Below are 19,488 nucleotides of genomic sequence, written 5' to 3' on the forward strand. Positions count from 1 at the left end.
TAAAATGTTATTTTTAGACTATAAATGTAAGGCCTAGGAAAGTCATTGTAGAGACATAAACTATTGAATGCTTTTCAGTTTAAACATATCTTTACTGTAATCATTTTTCTTTATATTTCCTGCAAAGTCATCTAAAATGCATTCTCCAGGATGGGTAAATAGTCCCTAGTATAGCTAGCACTTGGTCATATGACTCATGGGGTTTTACATTGCTTGGGTAAGAAATCATTTAAAGTGCTGAGAATTGGTGAATGTAACATGGAAGTCCATCATGGGAATTCCAGCTGCTGCTTTGACTACTTGGGTTTCTGATTAATTACTCAGATAAATAGATAAATATGCAATTACTTTGAGCCAAGGCAACAGAAAAAATCCTTTCTATCACCCGATTAGGAACAATGAGTTGTGCCCTCATCACCAATGCCTCCAGTGCAGGTGGTGGTGTTGTTTTAAGAAATGAAATGCTTTTGGTGAACATGAGTTTTTACGTTTTTTATTAACTTTACAAAAAAGAAGAAAGAAACTAAATGGAAGATTTAAAGGCACTGCAAACTAATGCTAGGATAAATCTTTTGTGTTCCCATATCTTTATGGTAACTGGAAAGACTACAAGCTTTGGAATAAGCTCAGATGCAGTCTCAAATCTGCCTCTTAGTGCAACGAGCCCAGAGACAGGACAGAGATTGTTGCGTCATGGTGACGAAGTGCTGCTGATGCAGGCCAGTGACAGATGCGACGGGCATTGTTTGTGTGGGGCTAGAGGCCCCAGGGGCGGCAGAGAGGCTGCCGGCAGGGGCAGCGGTGGGTCTTCAAAAACAAAAAAATTTGCCTCTTAGCAGACCTCGAGAAGTGTCCATTAATGACTCTAAGCCTCAATTTCTTCATCAAAAAATACAGGTAAGAATACCTACCCAGCAGTATTCTTATAAGAATTAAATGAGCACAATGTCTACTTAAGGGCATGATTTATATCCCTATACATATATATTTACCAAGTACCTCTCTCCATGAAATAAATGCACCTAGAAAATGAAATCCTCCTAAAGAAAATGAAGCTCACAGGATGAATGCAACTCCTAAATTTAATAAAAATGCTCATTATATAATTGCCACCTGATTTCCTCTTCATGTTTAGTACTGTCTGCCATGTGCCCAGAACCACTTGTATATTCACTGCTAAAGGAAAACTATTTCTCTACTCACAGCACTTCCGAAGTGAAATGTGGGGTTTTTTTTTCCCATGTCGATCAACTTTCCAACTCTGAACACCAACTAAGTGTCCTATAACTTAATTCAATACCAGGACTTAGCGTCCAGCTCCACAGGTTTAGGGTTCAGTCTAAAAGCCCTCACTTCAGATGTCAGTCACAAGTAATGGATCTGTCCAGGACTTCCCTGGTGGTCCAGTGGGGAGTGCTTCCACTGCAAGGGGCATAGGTTCGAGCCCTGATCAGGGAACTAGGATCCCACATGTCATGCGGGGAAGAAAAAAAAAAGAAGGGTCCGTCCAACTTGGCTGCAAAGTCAGGAGCTCCTACAAACCTTCCCCCAGGTTAGAATGGCTCACAAAACTCAGGGAAACATTTACTTACATTTACCCATTTATTGTGAAGGACACTATAAGGGAATGCAGATGAACAGCCAGATGAAGTATACAGGGTGAGATCCAGAAAGATGCAAAGCACAGGAATTTCTGTCCCCTTGGAGTTGGGGTGCACCACCCTCCCAGCATGTGGATGTGTTCACCAACCCAGAAGCTCTCCAAACCCTGAGGTTTAGCATTTTTATGGAGGTTCCATTATACAGGCACGATTGATTAAATCACTGACCATTGGTGGTTAATTCAATCTCTAGCCCCTCTCCCCTTCCCAGAAGTCAGGGAGTGGGGCTGAAACTTCCAACCCTCTAAATGTGCCTTGATCATTTTGGTGAACAGCCCTCATCCTGAAGCTATCTAGGCGCTGCCAGCTACCAGTCATCTCACTAGCATACAAAAGGACACTCACATCGCTTAGGAAATTACAAGAGTTTTAGGAGCTCTGTGCCAGGAACTAGGGACAAAGATCAAATATCCTAGTTTTTATTATATCATAATATCACACCAACCCTGAAGAAAGGCCCAGGAGTGTCAGGAGACAGGAAAGAAAAGCCAGTAAGCCCATGTCTTGGAGGGTAGTAAGCTAGAAGACAACACCTTCCCTAAACAATTGTAAGTATCTCGAGCAATATGGGCTTATATCTTTCAAGCAAGCAAGGTACAAGCATGGAGGTTAGAGATCAGGATGGGCACAGAGCAGGGCCTTTGCCCCTCAAATACCCCAAAAGCACACTCAGCTGGTGGTGTTTTCCTCACACAGGAGAAATCAAGCATGAAATACACATGTAATCCAATTCAATTCCAGAAACAGTTCCATCACCTATTTAGAACAAAGAGACTGTATGTTTCTCACAGAAGCACATTTAAGGAGAGCTGAGCCATGTTTAAATTTTGACAGTGCTACAATTCTTTGGGGACCAGCTGTCCAAGGAAAAGCAGCAAGCCCATGACATTCCCTGAACAGATAATGGTCACCTGTCAGATCCTTGTTCACGGCCCACGCTGACTGCACAGAGCAGTAGCAGTAGCATAAGATGGAGCACATTGATATCCTACTCAGGGAGGAAGGTCTAAACGACAGGAATTTTATTTGTTTCTGGTCAATTCTTTAGCCTGTAAGGAACTCAAGGTAACCTCTGGGGGGAAAACGGCTGGGGAGAGAGGATTGTAAAGCTATTGCCTCAAACATAGAGGTAGCTTAGTGGACTGACCTTTCAGTCACACCCAGAGGTCACATGGTCTCTCATTCCATCTCTGGGAAAAATCTGTGTGCTAGATTATAATTTCACTTTTCCATAAATCCTCATGGCCCCAACCCTACCATGTAGTTCCCCTCTTTGCATCCTCTTCATCTCATCCTCCATTTTTAACTGCAAGGATCACCCATGTTTTATAAGGAAAAGTACTAGGAGAGAGAATCTGATATTCCAAACTCATCTCTTCCTGTCATTGCATGCAAAGGTTACTACCCAGACCAGCTGACCTTAGGTCAAGGTGACCACTCTTGGTCAGTCAGTTGAAAGAGAGTGACTAGGGAGGGAAGAATCAGTGGTTTGCCCCAGACCATGGTTATGAGCCTGCATGCTGGCAAGCTCACTGACGGCCTTATCTATACACCCCTGAAAGGGTAAGTGTAAAAGAAAGGGCAGCATTTCCTGGCTCACTAAGCCTAACTGATAGTGTGAACAACAGAAGGTGTCAAAAGGTATATAGACAGCTGTGATTGATAATGTTTGGAACTTTCTTCTCTAAATTTCAGGAATTGTAGAATCACATTTAAACGCAAAGTTCAGTTTCAGAACACATAAAATTACTTAGAGCAAAAATAAGATTAGTACCCAATAAGGGTCCATGGGACTTAAAATGAAAAACTGGACATGTTTTCCTTTTGAATTAGACAATATCAATTTGGCAAACATATGAACCAAAATATTGAGTAAAATGAGTTTTACACAGCCTTGTTAAGGTTTTTCCATATTCTCTAAATGAGACCAAAAGTTTCCCAAGTCAGGTAAATAAAATAAATAAAATATGCGGTGTTATCTTAGTGCCCACCACATAATAACTTTTTGGTTTTTGTCTTTTTTGCCACACCACACGGCACGCGGGATCTTAGTTTCCCGACCAGGGATCGAACCTGCGCTTTCATGGAAGTGCCAAGTATTAACCACTGGACCTCCAGGGAAGCCCCCATAATAACTTATTGACCTCACATCTCAAAAGGACAGTGAGCGATATATCCTTTTAGATGTTTTTTAAATGATAATGAAAAGTGAATCTTAAAAATAAAAATGACCATACTGATTACTTCCCACTTTGAAGAGATAAACAGGTAAAGGAGGTAGCTGGAGTTTCAAGGAGAGTAACGTGAATGACATCTGACACTTGGCTACTATTTTACTTGCCCACAGAAGGAGTGATTTTGATACCAAAGGTTGAAATAGGCTTTTCTAGGAGAAAAAAAATCACAAAAGAAATTCAGGTCAAGTCAGAATAAGAGATGAAGGCATATATTGACTGAAGAACAGCTCTGCTGGATAGCTCTAAAATGGGAATATATGGAGGTGGAGTTTAATCACAGGTTCCTTAAAGGTCAGGGGAAAGCAGGCAATGAACAAGAACTGCTTTTTGAACAGCTTAAAATTATAAGAATGTTCCAAACATAAGATTTAAGCTTAGGAACAAACAGGTTACTCACTTTTGTATTTTATTATTTCTAAACTGTCATTTAAGAATTTGGGTATTGTTTACCTATGGTACTAGGTTTACTTTATTCCCTACTACCTTTTGCCCCTCTTATAAAGATTTCACAACAGAATGTTATATCATTTTTTCGGGATTAGTTCTAAATTACCACATCTTTTTTGTAACCTAACACATATGTCAATTATCTTAGTTTTTCCAACCTCTAATTCCCATAGCTGGTAGAGACAAACAAATCCATTTTCACTTCCTTCTTTTGATTAGAAAAACAAACTTTTTATCATTCATATTTGTATCTAAAAGCACTAAATTCCCTTTATCATTGTGTATACTCTAAGGGTGACCATAACAGGTTCCTCAGTGTAGCCATAGCAACACTCAGGGCTTTAAAATGGCCAACTGTGGCCAGTGATCTTAATTCTTTTCCATAACAAAAACACTATCTGATACATATATCCCCTTGCAAAATCACTTGCTGTTACTATTGCTTTTTCTCTCCTGAAATGTTATCTTCCTTCCTTACCATTGCTTAGTGTACAAGCCCACTAATTTTCAAGACCCTGGACTTTATCTTTTTTCTGTGCTTTGAAAAAATATATGAATAAAACACAAATGAGAAAAGAAAGATTAAAAAAAAAACACTGCCATTATTTATGCTGATAGTAAATAACCAAGGCAGCGTGAGAACAGAGCTGTCATCAACAGCAACATGACCAATGACAACAGGAACACAAATTTGTCACTGGCTTTCTGTCCAGTATCTATAATTTTCTCTCTGGCTAAACATTATTTATTTGATAAGGTTTAATTATTAGATAATATTCATTCGTTATCAGCATTGTGTACATTGTTCTATTCAGAGAAGTGAAGATAAAATAGATAAATTGCACAACAGATACAGATCACAAAAGATGCAGGGTAGAGTGGAGAACATTCCAGAAAGCAGGAAGAGCATGTACAAAGACACAGAGGCATCGGTGAGAGGGAGGATGCAGCCTGTAGCAATAGAAACTGAAGGATGTTTGATAGTGCACTAAAGGTCAAGATGTGCACAAGAAGTAGTAACAAGAGGTCAGAAGAGTCTGTGAAAGAAGGCAGGGATGTCAAGGCCACTGCAGAATAAAATTCAGATGGCTGGCAATGGTTGGCAAACATTCCTGTCAAAGGCCAGACAGTATGTATTTTAGGCATAGGTTCAGGCCACCTACAGTCTCTGTCACAGGTTCTTATTTTTTTGTTTTTCAAAGTGTGAAAACCATGCTCAGCTCACAGGCAGTACAAAAGCAGGCCAGAGCTAGACTTGGCCCATAGGCCTCAGTTTGCTACTTCTGCTGTAGTCAATTGTTTACCTTGTCATATTGCCAGAAGCTCCAGGCACTGGAGAGAGAAAGAGAAACCTCAGAGTTACTTCAAAGCAGCTAGAACGACAATGAAGGATAAGTTGAGGTGGCCTAAAAACAATCCACCTGGCTGCCCAGGATGGGCTGTAGTGATATTACTGTCCCCCCATCCCATGGTTCATTTTAGTTTTTGAACGCTGAGGTGACAGAGAGTAATACATAACTGAACATTTTGGAAAATAATACATACACAGGCACAGATTTAGTTTTCTTAGTATGATAACAAGTTTTTTGATCTTTAGAATTACTTGTCCTCTAGCTATCAAAGAAAGGCTTTGCTTTCAGAACCAGATCACCATGCAGTGAGTGCAATGTCCTTTTGCATTATAATTCATAGCCTCCTTTGAAAAAGCTTCTGAGTAGAAATCTTACCTGAGCAGTATTTTATTCTTCCTGCTTACTGTATCCATTTCACAAAATAAAAAGTCTCATACACAGAAATCAGGGGCTTAGCTATGGAGATTTTCAGGTATGTTCAGTGAACCTAAATTAGCTCACAACACATGCCAACAGACAATGGGAGCATATCTCCCTGCAAAGAACAAGCACCATATGTGTTTGGAAGACTCTCCATAAAAGATGAGGAGGCCTTCCCTGGTGGTGCAGTGGTAGAGAGTCCGCCTGCCGATGCAGGGGACGCGGGTTCATGCCGCGGTCCGGGAAGATCCCACGTGCCGCGGAGCGGCTGGGCCCGTGCGCCATGGCTGCTGAGCCTGCACGTCCAGAGCCTGTGCTCCGCAACGGGAGAGGCCACAATAGTGAGAGGCCTGCATACCGCAGAAAAAAAAAAAAAAAAAAAAGATGAGGAAAAGAGGGCACTCTGCAATTATAGCTCACAGCTCACTGACTTAGTACTCACCCTGGGGCACCAACATCCTCCCTATTGTCAGTGTAACCGGGTGATAAAGCCCAAAGTCTTCCTGTGTCTGAGGCACATCCCTAGGCTGCTTCTATGCTTAAAAAAATCAAGGTTTATACTCAACGCAGGCATTAGACACCCCAGTTTCCAACATGCTAGTTCTACCCCATGTCAATTAATAGTTTCACCAGAATCTAATTTTAAGTAACTAAAAATTTCAACAAACTAGAACATAACCATCACATATTTCTGTATCTGGGGGAATAAACAAGAGTTATTGGGGTTATAGTCTTAATAAAAAGAAAACACAATGCAAATTTTAAAAGAATAAACATAAAAACACAGCTCAAAAACTTAGAAATGAGCACAAATTAAGGAAAGCATACAATTAAAAATAGGAAGAACTGACCTTAGAACATGACATGGTTATATTTTGATTACCCAACTAACAATCATAATCAGAAATGTGAAGTCTTGAGAGCTCTGAGAAGTGGACGGCCTGCTTCTCTGCCGCGGGTGCAGCTCCCTCACCTGAGGCGAACCCCACTTGCCCTGGCGTGAGCCAGCGCCCCTGCAGCTGCTCCCCACGGCGCCCTCCGGTTCCTGCCACTGCAGCTACGGCGCCCTCGCCCCTCAGACGGTTGTAAAGAAGGAAGTCTCACTTTCTGCGTCAAAATGAAGTGGGATTTTAACTATTACCACGTTCATTCTGGAATTAAACCGGTAAAGCCTGATGACAGAAGACAAGGTTCCTACACTACTTCATATTTGGAAAGTTCTTAAAAAGACTGCATTAAAGACTATGAAAGGGTCTTCCGGGAAGATGGCGGAAGATTAAGACGCGGAGATCACCTTCCTCCCCACAGATACACCAGAAATACATCTACACGTGGAACAACTGCTACAGAACACGTACTGAACGCTGGCAGAAGACCTCAGAGCTCCCAAAAGGCAAGAAACTCCCCACGTACCTGGGTAGGGCAAAAGAAAAAAGAAAAAACAGAGACAAAGAATAGGGACAGGACCTGCACCAGTGGGAGGGAGCTGTGAAAAAGTAAAACTTACCACACACTAGGAAGCCCCTTCGCGCGTGGAGACTGCGGGTGGCGGAGGGGGAAAGCTTTGGAGCCGCAGAAGAAAGCACAGCAAAACGGGTGCGGAGGGCAAAGCGGAGAGATTCCCGCACAGAGGATCAGGGGCCGACCGGAACTCACCAGCCCGAGAGGCTTGTCTGCTCACCCGCCAGGGCGGGCGGGGCTGAGGCTTCCGTCGGAGCGCCGGGAGAGGACTGTGATTGGCGGCGTGAACACAGCCTGCAGGAGGTTAGTGCGTCACAGCTAGCTGGGAGGGAGTCCGGGGAAAAGTCTGGACCTGCCGAAGAGGCAAGAGACTTTTTCCTGCCTCTTTGTTTCCTGGTGCGCGAGGAGAGAGGATTAAGAGCGCTGCTTAAAGGAGCTCCAGAAACGGGCGCGAGCCGCGGTTTGAGACGCTAAGGCAGCTGCTGCTGCCACCAAGAAGCCTGTGTGCGAGCACAGGTCACTGTCCACACCCCCCTTCCGGGGAGCCTGTGCAGCCCACCACTGCCAGAGTCCCGGGATGCAGGGACAACTCCCCTGGGAGAACGCATGGCGCGCCTCAGGCTGGTGTAATGTCACGCTGGCCTCTGCCGCCGCAGGCTCTCCTCGCACTCCGTGCTCCTCCCTCCCCCTGGCCTGAGGGAGCCAGAGCCCCCGAATCAGCGGCTCCTTTAACTCCGTCCTGTCTGAGCAAAGAACAGACACCCTCCAGTGACCTACACGCAGACGTGGGGCCAAATCCAAAGCTGAGCCCCTGGGAGCTGTGAGAACAAAGAAGGGAAAGGGAAATTTCTCCCAGCCGACTCAGAAGCAGCGGATTAAAGCTCCACAATCAACTTGATGTACCCTGCAACTGTGGAATACATGAATAGACAATGGATCATCCCAAATTGAGGAGGTGGACTTTGAGAGCAAGATTTATGATTTTTTCCCCTTTTCCTGTTTTTGTGAGTGTGTATGTGTATGCTTCTGTGTGAGATTTTCTCTGTATAGCTTGGCTTCCACCATTTGTCTTAGGGCTCTATCCGTCCGTTTTTTTGTTGTTTTTTTGTTTTTTTAATTTTTTTTCTTTTTTTCTTAATAATTTTTTATTTTAATAACTTTATTATATTTTATCTTACTTTATTTTATTTTACTTTATCTTCTTTCTTGCTTTTTTCCTTCCTTTCCTCCTTCCTTCCTGCCTTCCTCCTTCCCTCCCTCCCTTCTTTCTTTCTTTCTTCTTTCTTTCTTTCTTCTACTAATTCTTTCTTTCTACTTTTTCTCCCTTTTATTCTGAGCCGTGTGAATGAAAGGCTCTTGGTGCTGCATGCAGGAGTCAGTGCTGTGCCTCTGACGTGGACCAGCGTCCTTAAGTTGGCTGTCCCACATCAGAGGCACAGCACTGACTCCTGCATGCAGCACCAAGAGCCTTTCTTTCTACTTTTTCTCCCTTTTATTCTGAGCCGTGTGAATGAAAGGCTCTTGGTGCTGCATGCAGGAGTCAGTGCTGTGCCTCTGACGTGGGACAGCCAACTTAAGGACACTGGTCCACAAGAGACCTCCCAGCTCCACATAATATCAAACGGCGAATATCTCCATCTCAACACCAATACCCAGCTTCACTCAACGACCAGCAAGCTACAGTGCTGGACACCCTATGCGAAACAACTAGCAAGACAGGAACACAAACCCACCCATTAGCAGAGAGGCTGCCTAAAATCATAAGCCCACAGACACCCCAAAACACACCACCAGACGTGGACCTGCCCACCAGAAAGACAAGATCCAGCCTCATCCACCAGGACACAGGCACTAGTCCCCTCCACCAGGAAGCCTACACAACCCACTGAACCAACCTTCACCACTGAGGACAGACACCAAAAACAACGGGAACTACGAACCTGCAGCCTGCAAAAAGGAGACCCCAAACACAGTAAGATAAGCAAAATGAGAAGACAGAAGAACACACAGCAGATGAAAGAGCAAGATAAAAACTCACCAGACCTAACAAATGAAGAGGAAATAGGCAGTCTACCTGAAAAAGAATTCAGAATAATAATAGTAAACATGATCCAAAATGTTGGAAATACAATAGACAAAATGCAAGAAACACTTAACAAGGACCTAGAAGACCTAAAGATGAAACAAACAATGATGAACAACACAATAAATGAAATTAAAAATACTCCAGATGGGATCAATAGCAGAATAACTGAGGCAGAAGAACAGGTAAGTGACCTGGAAGATAAAGTAGTGGAAATAACTACTGCAGAGCAGAATAAAGAGAAAACAATGAAAAGAACTGAGGACAGGCTCAGAGACCTCTGGGACAACATTAAACGCACCAACATTCGAATTATAGGGGTTCCAGAAGAAGAAGAGAAAAAGAAAGGGACTGAGAAAATATTTGAAGAGATTATAGTTGAAAACTTCCCTAATATGGGAAAGGAAATAGTTAATCAAGTCCAGGAAGCACAGAGAGTCCCATACAGGAAAAATCCAAGGAGAAATACGCCAAGACACATATTAATCGAACTGTCAAAAATTAAATACAAAGAAAATATATTAAAAGCAGCAAGGGAAAAACAACAAATAACACACAAGGGCATCCCCATAAGGTTAACAGCTGATCTTTCAGCAGAAACTCTGCAGGCCAGAAGGGACTGGCAGCACATATTTAAACTGGTGAAGGAGAAAAATCTGCAACAAAAATTACTCTACCCAGCAAGGATCTCATTAAGATTTGATGGAGAAATTAAAACCTTTACAGACAAGAAAAAGCTGAGAGAGTTCAGCACCACCAAACCAGCTTTACAACAAATGCTAAAGGAACTTCTCTAGGCAACAAACACAAGAGAAGGAAAAGACCTACAATAACGAACCCAAAACAATTAAGAAAACGGGAACAGGAACATGCATATCGATAATTACCTTAAATATAAATGGACTAAATGCTCCCACCAAAAGACACAGATTGGCTGAATGGATACATGAACAGGACCCATATATTTGCTGTCTACAAGAGACCCACTTCAGACGTAGAAACACATACAGACTGAAAGTAAGGGGATGGAAAAAGATATTTCATGCAAATGGAAACCAAAAGAGAGCTGGAGTAGCAATTCTTATATCAGACAAAATAGACTTTAAAATAAAGACTATTACAAAAGACAAAGAAGGACACTACATAATGATCAAGGAATCGATCCAAGAAGAAGATATAACAATTGTAAATATTTATGCACCCAACATTGGAGCACCACAATACATAAGGCAAATACTAACAGCCATAAAAGGGGAAATCGAAAGTAACACATTCATAGTAGGGGACTTTAACACCTCACTTTCACCAATGGACAGATCATCCAAAATGAAAATAAATAAGGAAACACAAGCTTTACATGATACATTAAAGAAGATGGACTTAATTGATATTTATAGGACATTCCATCCAAAAACACCAGAATACACATTTTTCTCAAGTGCTCATGGAACATTCTCCAGGATAGATCATATCTTGGTCACAAATCAAGCCTTGGTAAATTTAATAAAATTGAAATTGTATCAAGTATCTTTTCCGACCACAATGCTATGAGACTAGATATCAATTACAGGAAAAAATCTGTAAAAAATACAAACACATAGAGGCTAAACAATACACTACTTAATAACGAAGTGATCACTGAAGAAATCAAAGAGGAAACGAAAAATACCTAGAAACAAATGAAAATGGAGATATGATGGCCCAAAATCTATGGGATGCAGCAAAAGCAGTTCTAAGAGGGAAGTTTATAGCAATACAATCCTACCTTAAGAAACAGGAAACATCTCGAATAAACAACCTAACCTTGCACCTAAAGCAATTAGAGAAAGAAGAACAACAGAACCCCCAAGTTAGCAGAAGGAAAGAAATCATAAAAATCAGATCAGAAAAAAATGAAAAAGAAATGAAGGAAACGATAGCAAAGATCAATAAAACTAAAAGCTGGTTCTTTGAGAAGATAAACAAAATTGATAAAGCATTAGCCAGACTCATCAAGAAAAAAAGGAAGAAGACTCAGGTCAATAGAATTAGAAATGAAAAAGGAGAAGTAAAAACTGACACTGCAGAAATACAAAAGATCATGAGACATTACTACAAGCAACTCTATGCCAATAAAATAGACAACCTGGAAGAAATGGACAAATTCTTAGAAATGCACAACCTGCCAAGACTGAATCAGGAAGAAATAGAAAATATGAACAGACCATTCACAAGCACTGAAATTGAAACTATGATTAAAAATCTTCCAACAAACAAAAGCCCAGGAGCAGATGGCTTCACAGGTGAATTCTATCAAACATTTAGAGAAGAGCTAACACTTATCCTTCTCAAACTCTTCCAAAATATAGCAGAGGGAGGAACACTCCCAAACTCATTCTACGAGGCCACCATCACCCTGATACCAAACCCAGACAAGGATGTCACAAAGAAAGGAAACTACAGGCCAATATCACTGATGAACATAGATGCAAAAGTCCTCAACAAAATACTAGCAAACAGCACATTAAAAGGATCATACACCATGATCAAGTGGGATTTATTTCAGGAATGCAAGGATTCTTCAGTATACACAAATCAATTAATGTGATAAACCATATTAACAAATTGAAGGAGAAAAACCATGTGATCATCTCAATAGATGCAGAGAAAGCTTTCGACAAAATTCAACACCAATTTATCATAAAAGCCCTGCAGAAAGTAGGCATAGAGGGAACTTTCCTCAACATAATAAAGGCCATATATGACAAACCCACAGCCAACATCGTCCTCAATGGTGAAAAGCTGAAAGCATTTCCACTAAGATCAAGAACAAGACAAGGTTGCCCACTCTCACCACTCTTATTCAACATAGTTTTGGAAGATTTAGCCACAGCAATCAAAGAAGAAAAGGAAATAAAAGGAATCCAAATCGGAAAAGAAGAAGTAAAGTTGTCACTGTTTGCAGATGACATGATACTCTACATAGAGAATCCTAAAGATGCTACCAGAAAACTACTAGAGCTAAACAATGAATTTGGTAAAGTAGCAGAATACAAAATTAATGCACAGAAATCTCTTGCATTCCTATACAGTAATGATGAAAAATCTGAAAGTGAAATCAAGAAAACACTCCCATTTACCATTGCAACAAAAAGAATAAAATACCTAGGAATAAACCTATGTAGGGAGACAAAAGACCTGTATGCAGAAAAGTATAAGACACTGATGAAAGAAATTAAAGATGATACAAATAGATGGACTCTACTACCCAAAGCAATCTACAGATGCAATACAATCCCTATCAAACTACCACTGGCATTTTTCACAGAACTAGAACAAAAAATTTCACAATTTGTATGAAAACACAAAAGACCCTGAATAGCCAAAGCAATCTTGAGAAAGAAAAATGGAGCTGGAGGAATCAGGCTCCCGGACTTCAGACTATACTACAAAGCTACAGTAATCAAGATAGTATGGTGCTGGCACAAAAACAGAAAGATAGATCAATGGAACAGGATAGAAAGCCCAGAGATAAACCCACACACATACGGTCACCTTATCTTTGATAAAGGAGTCAGGAATGTACAGTGGAGAAAGGATAGCCTCTTCTATAAGTGGTGCTGGGAAAACTGGACAGGTACATGTAAAAGTATGAGATTAGATCACTCCCTAACACCATACACAAAAATAAGCTGAAAATGGATTAAAGACCTAATTGTAAGGCCAGAAATTATCAAACTCTTAGAGGAAAACATAGGCAGAACACTCTATGACATAAATCACAGCAAGATCCTTTTTGACCCACCTCCTAGAAAAATGGAAATAAAAACAAAAGTAAACAAATGGGACCTAATGAAACTTCAAAGCTTTTGCACAGCAAAGGAAACCAAAAACAAAACCAAAAGACAACCCTCAGAATGGGAGAAAATATTTGCAAATGAAGCAACTGACAAAGGATTAATCTCCAAAATTTATAAGCAGCTTATGCAGCTCAATAACAAAACAACAAACAACGCAATCCAAAAATGGACAGAAGACCTAAAGAGACAATCTCCAAAGAAGTCATACAGACTGCCAACAAACACATGAAAGAATGCTCAACATCATTAATCATTAGAGAAATGCAAATCAAAACTACAATGAGATATCATCTCACACCAGTCAGAATGGTCATCATCAAAAAATCTAGAAACAATAAATGCTGGAGAGGGTGTGGAGAAAAGGGAACCCTCTTGCACTGTTGGTGGGAATGTAAATTGATAAAGCCACTGTGGAGAACAGTATGGAGGTTCCTTAAAAAACTACAAATAGAACTACCATATGACCCAGCAATCCCACTACTGGGCATATACCCTAAGAAAACCATAATTCAAAAAGAGTCATGTACCAAAATGCTCATTGCAGCTCTATTTGCAATAGCCAGGTGATGGAAACAACCTAAGTGTCCATCATCGGATGAATGGATAAAGAAGATGTGCCACATATATACAATGGCATATTTCTCAGCCATAAAAAGAAACGAAATTGAGCTATTTGTAATGAGGTGCATAGACCTAGAGTCTGTCATAGAGAGTGAAGTAAGTCCGAAAGAGAAAGACAAATACCGTATGCTAACACATATATACGGAATTTAAGAAAAAAAAAATATCATGAAGAACCTAGGGGTGAGACAGGAATAAAGACACAGACCTACTATAGAATGGACTTGAGGATATGGGGAGGGTGAAGTGTAAGCTGTGACAAAGCGAGAGAGAGGAATGGACATATATACACTACCAAACGTAAGGTAGATAGCTAGTGGGAAGCAGCCGCATAGCACAGGGAGATCAGCTCGGTGGCTTGTGACCACCTGGAGGGGTGTGATAGGGAGGGTGGGAGAGAGGGAGACTCAAGAGGGAGGAGATATGGGAACATATGTATACGTATAACTCATTCACTTTGTTATAAAGCAGAAACTAACACACCATTGTAAAGCAATTATACTCCAATTAAAAAAAAAAGAGATAAGAAACAGAAAGATAAAGTTGCTAATCTAGGAAAAAAAACAGAAAGACTATGAAAGTTTACCAGGTTTTCGGTCACCGACTATGAGCCCCAGCATTGTAGAACTTGAAACTGAAAGCAAACCCTGGCATAATAAGGAAAATCAACATGTACGACACTTAACAGTTCAAATGACATAGAAGAACTGGAGACCAGTGTACCTTATGAAGACAGTGGCTACTCTTCATTTTCCCAACAAAGTGGCTTCAATGAGCATGAAGACAGTAGCCTTCCCCTGGTGGAAAATTTCAGGGACAGTCCACAATCTTGCCCGCTATGGACGCAAAGCGCAGACCAACATCCCAAGAAAAACTTGCTGCCAGCTCTTCATTCTGAAAAAGTGGTTTGTTCAACGTTAAAAAAAAAAAAAAAGGTAAACGAAATCCTAAAATAGATTGGGAGAAGCTGAGGGAATTTATATCCAGTGGAAATTTTAGACTACGGAATATAATTGGCAGGAAAACAGGCCTAAAGTGTGTTGATGTTCTCAGGGAACTCTTTCGAAGGGGACTCAGACATCCCTTAGCAAATATTTTAACACAGCTCAGTGATATGGACTTAATCAAGTAAGTATTGTTGTTTTGAGTTCATTAGTGTAACCCATGAAAATTTTTGTTAGGTGGCTCAGCACCACCAGCTCATGCAAAGACATAGTAGGGGGGCTTCCCTGGTGGCGCAGTGGTTGAGAGTCCGCCTGCCGATGCAGGGGACACGGGTTTGTGCCCCGGTCCGGGAAGATCCCACATGCCGCGGAGCGGCTGGGTCCGTGAGCTATGGCCGCTGAGCCTGTGCAAAGACATAGTAGGGTAGTCTTGCACTGTTGTTTAATTGAGGTGATGACTTTTGTCTGGTTGCTGGTATTTTACTACCTATGTGTCACTAAGAGGAAAGAAAGATAATTTTTAGAGTATGCATTTAATCCAGTTATTTCAAATTTCATATGTATGCTATTAGAAAACTATTTCTGTTAGATTGGGATCTTTGTTCTTTTGGTTCTGAAATTGTTCATAGGTAAGCTGCATCTTTTAGTCTTAACTATAAAACAACAGCCTAGGTCTGGTGTACAGGTCCTATAGGCATTATGATTTTTGTCACACTTGAAAGTATAAAATAATTTGTTTTTTTTTAGGCTATTTTCAAATTTGACAGTAAATTTGACAGTGATGAAAATACAGAAACCCACAAATGGGTCTGATTATTACTGTCTCTTAGAAACCTTATACTGACTCCCCTTTCTCATTCCACCAAAGAAAACCTGTTAGGATGTGGTAACTGAGAATTAAGATGATTATCTAATCTATTGAATTAGATTGCCTCCAACTCAACTGGGTTCATTTTCGGCTCTTTGAAAATTTTTTTTTTTTTTTTGCAGTACGCGGGCCTCTCACTGTTGTGGCCTCTCCCGTTGCGGAGCACAGGCTCCGGACGCGCAGGCGTCCAGGGAAGCCCTGAAAAATTTTTTAGAGGTACTCTTTGTGTTACTTTACACTGGTCCATGAAATACAGCTGATGCAAAACAGACGTAAGTAAGTATTGATTTTTATTGTTGGCCAGCTTCTTGAGAGATAATCGACATCACAACATTTTTGTTAACAAAGTGGATTTTTTAAATTGATTTCTACTAATAGCAGTGTGTCCTCAAGTTCTTTGAAACTTGTCTAATGTTAATAAATAACCAAGATGGTGCCATATATACAATGGGGCTTATTTGATATTTGAGGATATTGTGAAAAAATGAAGTACTAAGTGTAGTGGTTCTTAAGCCTGGATCCACTTAGAATTACTTAATGGTGAGCTTTTAAAAATAATACAGAGCCCTGGCCCCCATTTTAGATCAATTAAACCCAAGTGACTAGGCATGGGCCATCCTTAAATCTTAAATTCATGCCTCAGGCAATTCTAATGCATAGCCAGGTTTGAGAAGCACTGCTAATAGAAATTTCTTTTTTGCACTGTTAATGTTTCTGTAATATAATCTTGGTTCTTTGTGGTGCTTTAATTGTTTGCTTTATAATCATTTACTTTTCCAGCGTGTCTAAAGTGAGCACAACTTGGAAGAAGATTCCAGAAGATGATAAGGGGGCATTGCAATTGTACAATAAAGCAATACAAAGAATTACCATAAAAAAAAAGAAATGTGAAGTTTCATTAATGTTTTATATTTTTTTAACATCTTTATTGGAGTATAATCGCTTTACATTTTTGTGTTAGTTTCTGCTGTAAACAAAGTGAATCAGCTATACGTACACATATATCCCCAAATCTCCTCCCTTTTGCATCTCCCTCCCACCCTCCCTATCCCACCCCTGTAGGTGGTCACAATCATTAATGTTTAAGTGGGCAAGAGAGCCTATGAAAAACAGCTCTATCTATTGCAAACCTTATGTTCATTATTCAAAACACACAAAAGAAACAACAACAAAATGTTATAAAGGTACCATTATACTAAGTACCATACTACATATGGAGATATAAAAATGACTAAAAGATGTCTTGTGCCCTTTTACTATAGCCCAGTGGAGGAGAAGATACATATGAATAGAGTAAAATGGAAAAAAATACCATTAAAATGGTATGTGTAAATTATTGGAGTAACCTAAACAAGGAAAAAATAAGCCTTCACAAAGGTGACATCTGAACTAGCTCATCTAAAACTGTGATTTACAACACAAATGAAATGTCTCATAATTCTATTTATAACAAGAAATGTACGTTCTTAGTCGGATGATGTAAACCACACATGCTCCCTGAACTGCCCCCACCACATCGGCCCCTGTGGGCCTTTGTCATACCTCTGGATCCCTCAAGGTCCCCAGAGTGAACAGTGTCTGTGGCGGCCAAAGCACATCCGTGCTTGGGCAATAAATAGGTCAGTGACCACAAGTGTGTAATGAGTTTTAAAAGTGCCGAATATTTTGGAAGTGAAGAGAAAGAAATTTAAAGGAGAGAAACTCTCCAAAACAGTCTGTAATAACCTATAAGAATATTTCTGAGAGACCTTAATGGACTTCAAAGCAGAGAATTTGACAAGTTGAATCATTCGTTCAAAGGAATAAATCCCAGGTACTCTGTAGATGTCATTTTCCAAAACTCTGACTTTTGAGAACTCAAACTTTTTCTCCATAATAATTACCATCTTTCAGGTCCATTAGTTTCATGGATGCTGTCTATTGTTATTTTCTTCTGTCCCTCCTCCTTTCCATGAGAAACTGCTTCTTATTCCCATTCCTCAAAATTTTTTAAGTTTTATTTTTGAAATATTATTAACCCAAATGAACTATATCCAAATAGACTATATTAACCCAAATAAACTAAATAAACTATATATACAAATACCCCTTCTTTTACTGATACAAAATAAGAATGACATCCTCTCAAGTTTACTAGTTTAAGAACAGGAAGGTACAAATTCATGGTAGATTTCATTTTTACTTGATTTGACTTGTTACATGTTCAAAATTTTGGCAAAAATAATCCAACTAACAAAATAATTGACAAAATGGAGCATTTTGCCTACACTCCTGTTTATTGCATGAAAACAAGTGATGTTAAGTGATATTAAGCAGGCTCTGTGCTAGCCACTGTCTCTTATGTTGCCTCATAAGCATCATCTCAGAAATTATCACATATTCAAGCACTTTCAGACACTGGTAAGCAGGTGGACATACTGTTGTCTTAATATAGGTATGACGTTAAGTGATGTTCACCATTTTAGTGATAGGAAACCAACATTTAATTTATACTCACTCACCTAGAGTGGAGCCTATGTTTGGTCCAGACCACACCCTAAAACATACTGGGCCAGCCATGAGGAACTGATTTTCAGTCTGAAAGCATCAGTGGACCACAGTGGTTGTCTACAGTGGGCATTACTCTAGTTGTTGGTAAGCATATTGCACAAGTTGTTGAATAGTTTTAATATCACCCCTGCAGCATGTGATCAGCCAAGGCAAGCCTTCTCTTAATAATCAACAGCACATGAAAAAGTTTTGATAACGCCTTCTCTCAAATTTTACATGGGCTACCTTAGCCCCTAATGATAAACATTCAGTGCAAAAGATCTCTCATTTCTTCTCAGAGCAGAGAGAGATTTTTATTTTATTACTCCAGTTTCTTTTTAGTCTGCCAGCAAATAATTATTATCACTCTCCAAGTGAAAATGTTTCAAAAGGTATGAGCATCCCCTTGGAAACTTCCCAGGTATGAAATTGGCATAATCAGCAATCAGCTTCTAATTAAACATCAGTGGTCATGACATCAGTACAGTCTTATTAAATCAATTAATTAATTTCTTATTAGATACCATTCAGGATAGGAATCATGCTCTGTTTTTATGTTCAAAAATTAAATCACACCTAAATTTTTATGCCATTATATAATATCTTATTAATTGCTTTAAATCTCCTCCTATTATTACTCTTGTATACAGCTCTCTTACCTTCCCAGCTCAGCTCACTCTGATTTTCAAGGTTATCATACAATTTCCACTCTTTTATTTGACTCAGCACTCATAATTAATCCTTACTTGACAATTGTATATATCCTCCCAATTTCTCCTTCTATCAGGAGAATATGGTCTCAACTCCCAGAATCTTATCAAGTAAATTATATGTGGGCCTATTCCATCTGGATCATCCCAGGTCAATGTATTCTCATCAGGTGTTTTTTTTTTTTTTTCCAATCTATATCTTAGTTATCTTTTTTTAAATGCTAGGAACAAGTATATGAAATTTTGTTTAGTTATTCAAAGTTTCATAAAGTTTTTTGACAGCTCCAACTATTATTATTGATTTCAAAGAATGCGA

At 39.9% G+C, this 19,488-nt stretch overlaps 1 pseudogene; it reads left to right on the forward strand.

Moving 5' to 3' along the window:
• The first annotated feature begins 3,162 nt into the window (after positions 1-3,162).
• LOC132427862 (F-box only protein 5-like) overlaps positions 3,163-19,488 on the forward strand; it is a 115,741-nt pseudogene continuing 99,415 nt past the window's right edge.

Source organism: Delphinus delphis, chromosome 7 (genome assembly GCF_949987515.2).
Source record: "Delphinus delphis chromosome 7, mDelDel1.2, whole genome shotgun sequence".
Taxonomy (NCBI): Eukaryota; Metazoa; Chordata; class Mammalia; order Artiodactyla; family Delphinidae; genus Delphinus; species Delphinus delphis.